We start from the raw sequence: 14,067 nt of genomic DNA, 5'->3' as shown, positions 1-14,067 counted from the left end.
AATGGACCCCTTATTACTGACATCATCTGTAGGCTTTCTGGCAAAAGTTTTAATTGAGAATTAGTATAATTAGCAATAATCACAACTACATTTGAAATCTCTATGGCCCCTTTATAAGATTTCTGACTCAGTCTGCACAAGCCTGTAAAGTAACTTCATGTCAAGTATGATTATACCCATTTCACAGATAATGAAAGAGGTTTGTAATTTTCTCAACATCCAGCAGGTTAATCAAGAATATCCAGAGGGGTGTCCTTTACTAGCCCACATAAGGGTTTTGGTCTTGATAGCATCTGTGATCTGGAATTTCAAAATTTATTAAAATATAAACTTTTAAATAGCAAAGCTGTGCTAATCCAAAAAATTAACCATGAAAGAAGTGCTCCTAGGGGCATGTGGGTAGCTCAGTGGGTTAAGGGTCCAACTTCAGCTCAGGTCATGATCTTATGGTTTGTGAGTTCGAGGCTCACATTGGGGCACAGAGCCCATTTTGGATCCTCTGTCCCCCTTTCTCACTACCCATCCTCCGCTCATTCTCTCTCTCTCTCTCAAAAAATAAATAAAATTAAAAAAAAAGAAAAGAAAAGAAATGCTCCTCTTCAGGGCTTCCAGGATACAATTCCAAACTCTCCTACAGGACACTGTTTTTCATTCTGTGAAATGTGTCTTTTTTATTCCTGAGTTAGCTTCCCTATGGTTGTATTCTGGGCTACACACCAAATAATAAACATTTCTTGCAAAAATTAACTAGAAATGGGTCACAGATCTAAATGTTAGAGCTAAAATGATAAATTTTCTAGAAGAAAATATAGGAGAAAAATCCTTATGATCTTGGGTTAGGCAAAGGTTTCTTGAATAAGGAAAAGAAATAATGGGGTAGAAAAGAAAATATTGATAAACTGGATTTCATCAAAATTTAAAATTTCTGCTCTTTAAAACATATTGCTGAATAAATGAAAAGCCACAGAATGGGAGAAAATATTTGTAAAATGTAGTTGATAAAGGACATACCTGGAGTATAAAATATAAATACATATTATATCATATAGTACATTATACACTATATTAATTACGTAATATATTTATTAATATATTCTGTAATGTATAAACATGAATTTATTATATTGATATACATTTATTATTATATGTTATATAATATATATTTACAAAGATAGAGGGGGAGAGAGCCCCCCCCATGAAAAATCCAGTGTTTAAGAATGGATAAAAGAAGTGGACACTTCACCAATGAGGACACTCTTTAATGTTTGTAGGAAGAAAATTGAAATCTAAATCACAATCGGGCAATCAGAAAGAATGAAAACTTGCCATTTCCAAGTATGTGGGTGGAACTAGAGGGTATCATGCTAAGCAAAATTAGCCAGTTAGAGAAAGACAAATATCATATGACTTCACTCATATGAGGAACTTAAGATACAAAACAGATGAACATAAGGGAAGGGAAGCAAAAATAATATAAAAACAAGGAGGGGGACAAAATATAGAGACTCTTAAATACAGAGAACAAACTGAGGGTTGCTGGAGAGGATGTGGGGGGGGGAAGGGCTAAATGGGCAAGGGATGTTAAGGAAGACACTTGTTGGGATGAGCACTGGGTATTACACATAGGGGATGAATCGCTGGATTCTCCTCCTGAAATCATTATTGCACTGTATGGTAACTAACTCGGATGTAAAATAAAAAACAAACTAAAAAAAAAATAAAAGCAAACAAAAAGCATGGGTTTGAATTTCAAAAAAAAAATCACAATGAGATACTACTATACACCTACTGGAATGGCTAAATTAAGTTTAAAAGATTGTTAATACCAAGTTCTGGTGAGGAGGCAAAACAATCAGGTATCTCACATTTTTGTGGGTGGGAATACCAAAACGATACAGCTACTCTGAAAAAAACAGTTGGGTAGTTTCATATGAAGTTACACATACACTTATCATACAACCCAACAGTCTTACTCCTCAGTATTTACCCAAGTGAACTGAAACATGTGTCTACATAAAGACCTGTATGTTAACATTTACGGCAAAGACCTGGTCATGAGTGTTGATCTCTGCCTTATTTATAACAGTTCCAAATTGGAAGTGTCCAAATGGCCATCGACTAGTGAATGGATAAACAGACTGTGGTATATCCATGCATAGGAGCAAATTACTGATTCATACAACAATATAGGCGAATCCTACAAATGTTACGCTAAGTGAAGGAAGACAGACACAAAAGTCTATATACAGTTTGATTCCATTTAGATGACATTCTGGAAAAGTCAAAACTACAGGGACAGACTTCAGATCAAGGGTTGCCAAGAGCTAGGTGTAGGGGAAGAAACTGACTGTAAAAGGGCACAAGGGAAACTTTTGAGGCGAAGACAATGTTCTAGATCTTCACTGTGGTGGGAATTACACAACTATATGCATTTGCAGAGCTCACTGAATTTTACAATTAAGAGAGTGAATGTTAACATATATAAATTATATCTCAATAAACCTCATCCAAGAAAGGTGCTTGTTGAGCATCAAATGCAGTGTACTATGTAAGGTACCACAGAAAAGCCAGTTGGTTAGAGAAATGGACTTATTATTTGAGGGGTTTATGGTTTTGGTGGAAGGATACAAGTAATGTTCAACAAATAATGAGTACTGGGGACACCTGGGTGGCTCAGTTGGTCAAGCATCCAACTTTTGATTTCAGCTCAGGTCATGATCTCAGCGTTCATGGGATGGAGCCCCTCAGCATGGAGCCTACTTGGGATTCTCCCTCTCCCTCTTTTTCTGCCCCTCTCCTTCTCTGTCTCTCTTCTTCTCTCTCTAAATAAATAAATAAACATTAAAAAAATTACAAAGTAAAAAACAATGGGTACTGCCACGCTGTGTAGGATCAGTGGCAAAGGCTAGAGAAGTGTATTTGTTTTGTGTGGCTGCTGTAACAAATTACTGCAAACCTGATGCCTTAAAACAACAGAAATGTATTCTCTCACAGTTCCAGAAGCCAGAAGTTCAACATCAGATTCACTGGCCTAAAACCCAGGTGTTGGAAAGGACATGCTCCCTCTGAAGGCTCTGGGGACACTATGCTCTTTGCCTTCACAACTGTTGGTGACTGCATCAGCCCAATCTGCCTCTGTGTTAATGGTGTCATCTCTTCTGTGTGTAATTTCTCTGCCTCTCCAAATAAAGATACTTTTTAGATTTAGGGTCTCCTTGAATAATCCCATGTCAGGATCCTTCACCCAAATACATCTGCAAAGATCCTTTTTCCATGTAGGGCAACATTTACAGATTCCTGGGAGTAGGACTTGGTTTCTTTGGGTGGCCATTATTCAGGCACCTACAAATAGTTATAATGATATTACTATGGAGTGGGGTGGTCAGGAAGCATTTCATAGGAGAGGTAATCTCTCACTTTGAGGAATGGACTGGATTTTAACAGAGACTGGAATGGGGCACCTGGGTGGCTCAGTCTGTTAAGTGTCCAACAGCTCAGGTCATGATCTCACAGTCTGTGAGTTTGAGCCCCATGTCAGGCTCTGTGCTGACAGCTCAGAGCCTGGAGCCTGCTTCAGATTCTGTGTCTCTCTCTCTCTCTGCCCCTCCCCTGCTCGTGCTCTGTCTCCCTCTGTCTCAGAAATAAATTTTAAAAAGCATTTAAAAAAATTTAAAAAACCCAGAGACTGGATTATAGACAGAGGGAGTGGTTTTGACAAAGGCTGGGTGTTAGCAATCTTTTTGGCTATACTTTTGCTTGGATTGATTAGATGAATCTGGATAGAGGTCAAGGGTGCAGGAAGAAAGAGACATAAAAAGTCAGCTTAGGGCCAGAATGTAGAAGGCACAAAATTTTGTGATAAAGAATTTGAGCCTATAGACAATGAGGCACCACAGAAGGACTGAAGCAGTGAGGCCATGTGTGGAAGTATTGCTTTAGGAAAGTGAAACTGGCAATAATTTATCAGAAGAGTTAGAAGAGAAGAAAGCAAGAGTCAGAAAACCTGTTTTGAAATCTGTCAATCTTTGAGTTGTGAGGTAAAGAGAGCTGGGATTAGAATGGTGGCTGTGGGGCTCTGGGAATCTAAAACAAGGGGTAGAGTCACAAACAGGGCTGGCTTTATGGGTATGTGAACTTTGTGGTCACATGGGGCCCAACAATCTCATTTGGTTAATGCTCTTCTAGCATGGTCTTGAAATTCTTAATAATTTTATCTTTGAATTTGTGTTTCATTAGTAAAATCCAGTTGGACAATGAACCACATGCATGAGCAGAACCCATATGTACCATATCCACTGCTCTTGTCACCCTTGCATCCCCATATGCATAGAACATTTGAGATGCCCATGAGCACAGAATTCCAGTAGACACAAAATGCATTCAAGTTCAGTGAGGTGCAAATTGAGTGTATTACCCTCAAGTATTGTATTACATGCAAGTGTATCACCTCTGTAACTGGGTAATCAGAGGCCTTACCAACCCCAAGAGGCTATTCTTTTTGTTTAAACTTGATAAGACAAAAGGGAGGCAATCATACTCTAGGAAACATAAACAACCAAGGAGTCCTATCATATCTTTTGTTATCTGTATTACTCCCCTGTATCAGCCAACCACTTATGCTGAAAATGATGACCCAAATGGAAAGAGAAAGGAAGGGCATCTATAATCTTGTTTCCTTCTTTACTCATCAATGTCCTTCTTTAAAAGACTTTTAGAGTCCTTTACTTATCAGTGAGTTGGAGGTACAGAATGCTGGTAGAATGTGTGCATACCAAAAAGTGAAATAAAAATAGATGAGCTAGTTTCGTGCAGAATGTCTACTGTACTCATGAGAATGACATGGAAATGCACGTGTGAATCCCCACGGCCCCTGGGTGGCTCAGTTGGTTAAGCGTCTGACTCTTGGTTTTGGCGCAGGTCATGATCTCATGGCTGGTGGTTGGAGCTCCACTTCAGGCTCTGTCCTGACAGTGCAGAGCCTGCTTGGGATTCTCTCTCTTTCCCTCTCTCTTTGTCCCTCCCCCGCTGCTGCTCTCTCTCAAAAATAAATAAATAAACTTAAAAAAAATGCACGTGTGAGCTGTGAAACGTGAACTATAATCTTGGCCATTCAGCACACAAGGTAAATGCTCCAATATTTGCATTTAAAACTGTCATTGCACAATATAAAAATGAATAGTGATATTTTCAAGTTTAGCTTTTCTTTAGAATGACAGTAAATAGCAAATAAGAAACACCATGACAGATTGAGAGTCCACAGAAGAAAGGAAGAGCTTCATACCTTAGTACCATCAATAGCACTCCTCTTTGAACAAAGGCCCCTCATTTGCATTTTGCTTTGCGTCCCACACATGAAGTAGCCAGCACTGGTCAGAAGGCATAACGTAAGAAGAACCAATGCAAAAAGCAGCTTAGCAGTCAGGTAGTATATCCTCCACACTTCCAAGCCTATAACCAAAGCCTTTGTTCAGAGTAAAGAAGCTCACTTTTACTATAAATTCTTTTTTTTTAATTGTGGTAAAATACACAGAAAATAAAATTCGCCATGTTAACTATTTTTAAATGTACAGTTCAGCAGTGTTAAGTACATTCACGTGGTGCACAGCCAATCTCCAGAACTTTTTCATATTGCAAAACTGAAACTCTGTACCCATAAACAACTTCCCACTTTCCTTTTCCTACCAACCCCTGGCAACCACCATTCTACTTTATGTCTCTGTGACTTTACTCCAGGTATTTCACATAAGTAGTATCAGGCAGTATTTATCTTTTCCTGACTAGCTTATTTTACTTAACATAAGGTCCTCAAGGTTCATCCACGTTGTAGCATGTGACAAGATCTCATTCTTTTTTAAGGCTGAATAATATTTCATTGTGCATATATATCAGATTTTGTGCATCCATTTATCTGTCAATGGACATTTGGGTTGCTTCTACCTAAACAAGCTTATTTTAAGTGCAGTAAAAACTTGCCTCAATTGCTTTTGACCTTGATAGTTCATCCATCCATCTATCCATCTATTCTTTTTTAAAATTTTTCTTTAATGTTTTATGTATGTATGTATGCATGTATGTATGTATGTATGTATTTTGAGAGAGAGAGAGAGAGTAAGTAGGGGAGGGGCAGAGAGAGGGGAAGACAGAGGATCCAAAGCAGGCTCTGCACTGACAGCAGAGAGCCTGGTTTGGGCTCAAACTCATGAAATGCGAGATCATGACCTGAGCTGAAGTCCACCACTCAACCAACTGAGCCACCCAGGCACCTCTCCATCTATTTTTTGACTTACTCTGCAAAGTGGAGGTGATTTACAGACAACTCCAAGAAAGAAAGAAAGAAAGAAAAAAAAGAAAGAAAGAAAGAAAGAAAGAAAGAAAGAAAGAAAGAAAGAAAGACAGACAAAGAAAGAGAAGGAAAAAGAAAGAAAGACAAAGAAAGAGAAGGAAAAAGAAAGAAAGAAAGAAAGAAAGAGAAAAAGAAAGAAAGAAAGACAAAGAAAGAGAAGGAAAAAGAAAGAAAGAAAGAAAGAGAAGGAAAAAGAAAGAAAGAAAGAAAGAGAAGGAAAAAGAAAGAAAGAAAGAAAGAAAGAGAAAGAAAGAGAAGGAAAGAAAAAGAAAGAAACAAAGAGAGAGAGAAAAAGAAAAGAAAAGAAAAGAAAAGAAAAGAAAGAAAGAAAGAAAGAAAGAAAGAAAGAAAGAAAGAAAGAAAGAAAGAGACAGGAAGGAAGGAAGGAAGGAAGGAAGGAAGGAAAAAGAAAGACAAGAAAGGAAAGAGATTCACCACAAATGGAAAATGCAGGAGACAAAGTAGTAGAGCAGGGTTCATTAGAAATTTGGCTTACAAAAAAAAAAAAAAAAAAAAGAAGAAGAAGAAGAAGAAGAAAGAAAGAAAAATTTGGCTTACAAAGTTTTCTAAAACCTATGCTCTCAGGAAGTTTCTAGATTGATCTGGAACCACTGCTTCTCACCCAGGACTTCTCTTTTTCATGCCATGGCACATATAGAAAATGATAATATTTGCATATCATATGCATATCATACAGGGATAAACTTATGAGGTTGCTCTTCAGTAAAGGGGGCTGGCTCCAGACCACACACCAACCCTATTCTCTGAGGACTGAAGGAATCAGCATCTTGGGCCCAAGCATGATCTACTCCTGGCGGGCCAGCGGCTGCCCACAGACCACATGAGCAGCTCTGCCAGCTTATGACCATGCAGGGGACCTGCTTTGACACAAGCTGCATATTTCAATTGTTGGCAAATGACCCAAGCTGTAATTTACGTCCAGCAAAGAAACTGTGAAGCAGCGGAGAGCACCCGGGTTTGGAGTTAGAACAACCTTAGCTCTTTCTGTTTCTGTTAGTTACTTGTTCTATGATTGGGCGAGATACTAAGACTAAAAATACCTGCCCTGTTGGATTGCATGATAAGTAAATATAATGCTTCTTAAACACCTCACACGTGCTAGACCCACAGTTGATGCCACAAGATACTTGGGGTTAATAGTAATGGAAGTACTAAACTAAATACTGTTCCATAGAGCAAAGCAGCTCAATGGAACTTTCAGTCCTTATTTCCTTCAGTCATTGCTTTGTTCATATAAACAAATACTGAGTATTTAGCTTGTGCCAAACACCACCAGGTTCCAGGAATATACCCTGTAACCTGAAGCATACTAGAAAACTTCTAACCAGGATATTTGTAATATAGCCCAAGCTGTGTAACAAAGTGTCTATGTGATTTGGGTGAATCACTTCAACTTTCTGAGTCATTGTATTAGTCAGCTCTTACTAGGTTATGCTATGGAACAAGCAACCCTAATATCTAAGGAATTTAGGAGAACACTTATTTCTTGCTCATGTTACATAGGCATATGGATTGGTTACTGTTCTGCTTCACTCTAAAAATCAGAATGAAGGTGAGCCAGGATATGCTTGGACCCAGACAAGCCATGCATTGCATTTAATGTTTCTGCTCTGAAGCAAATGCCATATCCACCCACATCCCATTGGCCAATGCAGATCACCCACATCCCATTGGCCAATGCACATCCCATTGGCCAAGCCTATGGGGCATGGAGGGGAGAGGGGTAGGGGGGAAAATAATAATAAGCAAAGAACACAGCTATCAGTTTTCTTACCTAAATTGAACATGCTGGGCTAGATTGCTAGATTTCTCTATTCCTTTCCAATTCTATATTCAGTAATTCTATGATTTCACAGAGGAGAGAAGTATAATTGTTAAGTCCTGTTATCTAATTGAAGAAGCTGAGATAGCCACACTGCCATCCTGCCACATTAAACACAAAATGCTTTGGACAGGGACCTATATTATCTGATAAGCTCAATTAATCTTCTGCAGGAAACCAGAAGAAAAAAAGTAATTTTACTAACTATGCTGCTGAAACTGTTTTCTCATTTTGATTCCTTAGGTCTTTATGAAACTTGACTATACTCCTTGGCATTACTTTTGAGTTTAGAGATCACAGATGTGTCCTAAAAACTGCCTGGGTCCTGGCTTTGTCAAAATAAAATAATATTAAAATTGTAAGGCACTTGGGGGAACATCTTGCCCCTTAAAAAAACCACTCTGGAGTGAATCTTTCAATGAGGTATAAGATTGTTTTTAACAATTGAGTTTCCATAATCAATTGTTTGCACATATAGATTTTAATTTATTGTCAATCTGAGAAAAGGGCTGGGACAAGACAACCCTCCTCTTCTTGGCCACTAGACCTACCAAATTCTGTTTTAGGGACCTTGTGTCAGCCTGCACACATAGATTCTAAATGATCAGATTCCTACAGGCTCATTAATTACTAGCTTCATGTATTGTATACTGAACTAGAAGAAAAAATGGTTTCCATTATATTGTTACAAATGGTTATAAATACCAAGGACCTATTACATGGCAAGTATTATGCCATGGCTTTACGTTTGTGATCTTCACTCTTGCCCTATCTCTGCAAGGCAAGCATTACCCCAAATTTCTCAGTGATGACACCAAGTTTTCTAGAGGTTCAATAACTTGTCTAAATACTTAATAGCAGGGAATATTTCATTTCATTTCATTTCATTTCATTTCATTTCATTTCATTTCATTTCATTTCATTTTGAGAGAGAGAGAGAGACAGAGTGCAAGGGAGGGGTGGAGAGAGAGAGAGAGAGAGAGAGAGAGAGAGAGAGAGAGAGAACCCTAAGCAGGCTCCACACCAGCAACAGCAGCGTGGAGCTCGATGTGGGGCTCAAACTCACAAACTGTGAAATCATGATCTGAGCCAAAATCAAGAGTTACATGCTTAACCAACTGAGCCACTGGGTGCCCCAACAGGGAATATTTTACACCAATGCCACCATGATGCCAAAGTTCAGTCCATCCTAGTGAAAAAAAAAAAACCAGAAAACTCTTTTACTACCTTTATCTGCCAGGAAGAAGGAAGATAAAGAGCTCTTTCTCATCTTTGTATTTCCAACTGTTATTTTCCTCTCTGGAGGATGAGATCTATTATACTCTGAAATTTCTATATGCAGGATGTAACAGGATGAACTAACTATTTCTGACTGTAAGGGACATGGGTGCCTTACTCTGTGTGATTGGGATGAAAATTTGATTAAACAGGTTAACTGCAATTACTTTCTCATATACACAAACAGCATGTAAGTAAAAGAACAGCCTATAACTCTCCTTGACATTAGTTTTATTTTGACTCCACTGGGGCTGCCGGCTACAGGCCCAGTGGATAGGAATGAGAGCCCCAGACCCCAGTTCGAAGTGCTGATGTATGCTAATTATATGGTCTTCTTGAGGTGGGAACGAACCAAGGACTCAACAGAAGAAAATAGCTTTTCCTTCTGGCTAATAGATGAGAAGAGTCACCCCATCACTTCAAAGGTACCCATGTTCATCTGCCTACAGTGGGCTGTGGCCATCCATCTGCAATGTCACCGACTCGGCAGCCCATCCAGCCACATCTGGAAAAGTTAAGTGAGTTGCAGAGTTGACATGTGTTGGGAAATGCTTTCAGCACGGCATATTGACAACAGGCTAACACGCGTTTCCTCCCCCTATTTACATCAAACCTAGTATGTTATTTGAAAGTTAAAGCTTCAAGGTTTAGGTAAGTTCATGAAAACATGTACAGACAGATATGTACTACGGCTGATAGTAATTCTTTGAAAAGTAAGATGTGACAGACCCAGAAGAGTTAATAAGATCCACAAAAAGGGTGCCCTGTCCAGGAGAAGCTGGGGTGACCCATGATGGAACCAGCATGTATGTGCACCCTAAGAAAACAGATGTTTTGAAACCCCTAACACACACCGCACAACTGTCTATCTCTTTTGCACAGAGTCTGAAAACCTTCTGAAGAATGGTTTTGCGCCCTGTCTGAAGGACAGCACGGCTACCCTAGAGACGGATCAGCAGCTCTTTGGATTGTCCTGAATGGTTTCAGTTTTCTATGTGTAAATTCCCAATAAGCCCATCAAATCAAAGGCCATGTCTTAAGATTTTATTTATTTGTTTATTTTTGTGGCTTTGACAACCTTGAGCCCAACCACATGGAAGACACTTCATAGCAAATCCTTCTCGTCCTAATTTGGCCTGAGCCTGAGATAGGACAGCCCAGTACAGGGACAACAGTAGTAGAATGAAAATCTCGTGGCTGTTCTAATCATTCTCTTCTACAAGCTCCTCGGCTAAGGAGAAGACTCTCCTTAATTCTAAGCCTTCTTAAAAGCCTTCCCTCACCATACATCCATATATGCTTTCTATTGAAGTACTGCTTTTTTGAAAAAGTATCCTTTCTCCAAAGTCCATGGAATCCTCTTCTTGATTAAGCTTCTTGGAGAAATTGAGGAAAGAGGTGTGTGGCTGGTCATAGGGGGCAAAGAAATTCCTTAGTCTTGTGGTAGAAGCTTTGGCCTATAGAGGTATTTCCATGGTGCATTTGGATCTTGTACTGGTCCCCCTTAAATCCCTTAGAACCTTGTTCAATCTCTGATTTCCCCAGTTTCTCGTTGCCGCTCTGGGCCTCCTTCAGGAAAGCATCATCTGGAGAATCTTTGCCATGGCCTCCCTCACTGCCACTTGGCATTGGCCAGGCCATTTTCAGAGGTGAAAGCTCAGGTTGGGGGTTGGCAGATTACATCAACTCAAGAGAGTGAGGTGTGGTTAGAAGTCCAGTAAGGCAAGGCCTTCTGCTTTGCACAAATGCACTGTGAGAAGATTCTTTTCAGGAAAGCTCAATATGATCCACTTTAATTTTCTAGACAGCTGTGGGGAAGTGCAGCAACCTGATGGGAGCAATGGTTGCATGAAGGCTTGGTCAGGCTCACTTGAGTGGAAGTGGCAGAAGGAGAATTCAAATCTGTATCTCCTAACACAGTTCACCAGGAGCTCTGCAGTGCCCTGTGGGCCCAACGGTCTGTGTGTGATGTCTTAGGGTCACATTGTGTGTTGGAGATGGGTCAGCTCATGGAGTTTAGAGCAGCTAGCCTTTGTATAATTATTTTTATATTTAGTCTAAGGATAGGATTTTATTTGAAGAAAATGCTTCACAGCGGAAAAAAGTTTGTCTTGTCTACACCATGTTACCTTCAATCTTTTGCTATTTCTGATGGATACTGCTGAGATTTTAATATTTATTCTCCATAAGAAGAGGAGAGTGGTTCTAAGTATGGGCTCTGGGCAGAGAGCCTGGGACTACTACTTATTATGTAACCTTGGACAACTTCAAAAACAGAAAACAGCGGTGGCTGGGTGGCTCAGTCGGTTGGGAGTCCGACTCTGACTTGATCTCAGCTCAGGGTCATGAGTTCAAGCCCTGTGTTGGGCTCCAAGCTGGGCATGAAGCCTACTTAAAAACAAACAAACAAACAAAAACCAGAAAACAAAAAAAAAAACAGTACAAAATGAAGAAGAAGAACACGTTATGCCACATAGGGCTGAAGAGTGAGAAAACATAGTTAGAGCACATAGTAAGTACTCAATAAATATTTGCTACTGTTATTGTTGTTATTTGAGGGACCCATGGTGAGGTCTGGCATCAGCTTCTGAACAGAACAACTGGCCTCAGCCTCATAATCCAAAAGCTTTAAATTCTTGGCTGAGATCAGTAAGCTGTTACCTTAAATAATGGTGTTCAGGCAGAGGCCCCACGGTAGAATAAAGCCGGTGGTAATTCACCTCTGGAAAGGAGGAAGTTGCCACTTACTCAAGCCAGTGGTGGAGTCAGTGAGGGCCAGCAGCACTGTTCTCTAACCATCAGGCAACTGCCGTCTTTGGATCTGTTGTAGCTGGCTCAGCCAAAAACCCGCATTTCAATTTTCACACTATCTGTAAACGTTGAATTTGAAAGGCTTTCCTATTTAATATCAAACAAGTGAGAAAAAAATCTCATCAGCTCATTAGTACTGTGCCAGACTTGCACAGGGATATGGCGGCGACTGGAACTCAGCTGCGCGGAGACCTCAGCAGGATTTCTCAAATGGCTGAACGGAGAGCAATACATCAGCCTACTGAAATCATGCCATTTGGTTTAAATATTAAAGTTCCTTTGAGGTTAACTAAGTATTAGAACCAGAAGGAAGGCAGGTTTACAATCTGTTAGCCTGGGCTCCACATGTTGCAACTGCCACAAACGTACCTCTCTTTTCGGCAAGAGGGGTCACTTGCAGCCCCATATCTCCTCAACTCCATTTATTGTTCAGAGCTAGACTTTTGGGGCACCTGGGGGGCTCAGTCAGTGGAGTGTCTGACTTTGGCTCAGATCGTGATCTCACAGTTCATGAGTTTAAGCCCCACGTCGGGCTCTCTGCAGTCAGTATAGAGCCTGTTTAGGATTCTCTGTCTCTCTCTCTCTCTCTCTCTCTCTCTCTCTCTCTCTCTCTGCCCCTCCCCTGTTCATGCTCTCTCAAAAATAAACATTAAAAAAAAAAAACAAGAGAACTGGACTTTCACATTCCCATCCACCTATGCCCAAGGCTGTTCAACCCACAGTCTAGACTGACAGACTGATAGAAATATGATGCAAGTCACAAATGTGAAGCACATATGTCATTTTAATGTTCTAGCGGCCACACCAGAAAACAAAAATAAAATAAAAATAAACCACTGAAATGAACTTTAGTAATATATTTTGTCTAACCCAACTTATCCAAAATATTAACATTTCATGCTACCACTATGAAAGTTATTAATGAAATATTTGACATTTTTTTCAGTACCAAATTTTTGAAGTCTGGTGTGAGTTTTATACTTACAACCCACTTCAATCTGGACTAGCCACCTTTCAAGTGCTAAATGGCTCCTGTGTTGGACAGCGCAGGTCTAGACTAATTCTGCACCCTGCACTATATCCTACAGCGGCAGGCTGGCGGTGAAAACACCCAGCAGAGTCTGAGGAAGGTTCTCGGGAGACTAAGAATTGGGAAGACGCTGTGAAACAGAATCTGTCACTGCAGTTCCTTTTGAAGATTGTTTGTAATAACTTCTATAAACATCACTGGTTCTCTCTCCTTTGTTTCACAGTTTGGGGACCCAATTTATCTCTGATGGAGGAGAGTATTATTTTCTCAGCTGCAAATCATGTTAATTAGGCAGCCAATAGATAGGAATGTGGAGTAAACACCCCTAATACCTTTAATGCTTTGATGACTTTTCCAGCCCCATACTGTAGGTACTGTATTGAAGGGGGTAGCAGTCCCCGTCTCTCTGAAGGACAAGCCGCTGCATACTTCAGGGAGGTGGGTCATGGACACATTCTAAGGGGGCGCATCTCAAAGTTCTGGTCTCTTGTCACTTGTTTTTCTGTGGCATTCAGATTATTGCATCATTTGGCCAGAGTAAGTGCAAAGGGGTCTTCTGAGACAAGAGAAGTTTGGGAGGCTCTTGTAGTGCACAGGGCCTTTGGCTAAAGCACAGATTTCCTTCCACGTGGGTCATTGTGCCAGATGCCTCTTCTGCTCTACTATGCCCCATCTTTAAGTTCTCGGGGCACTGGGTGCTTAACTGACTCTACTGGACCACGAGAGGGTCTGCCTGTCTATCCTAAAGTGGGAAGGAGAGGA

The sequence above is a fragment of the Prionailurus bengalensis genome, chromosome A1 (genome assembly GCF_016509475.1).
Source record: "Prionailurus bengalensis isolate Pbe53 chromosome A1, Fcat_Pben_1.1_paternal_pri, whole genome shotgun sequence".
In the NCBI taxonomy this organism is placed as follows: domain Eukaryota; kingdom Metazoa; phylum Chordata; class Mammalia; order Carnivora; family Felidae; genus Prionailurus; species Prionailurus bengalensis.
This window is presented reverse-complemented; position numbering follows the sequence as displayed.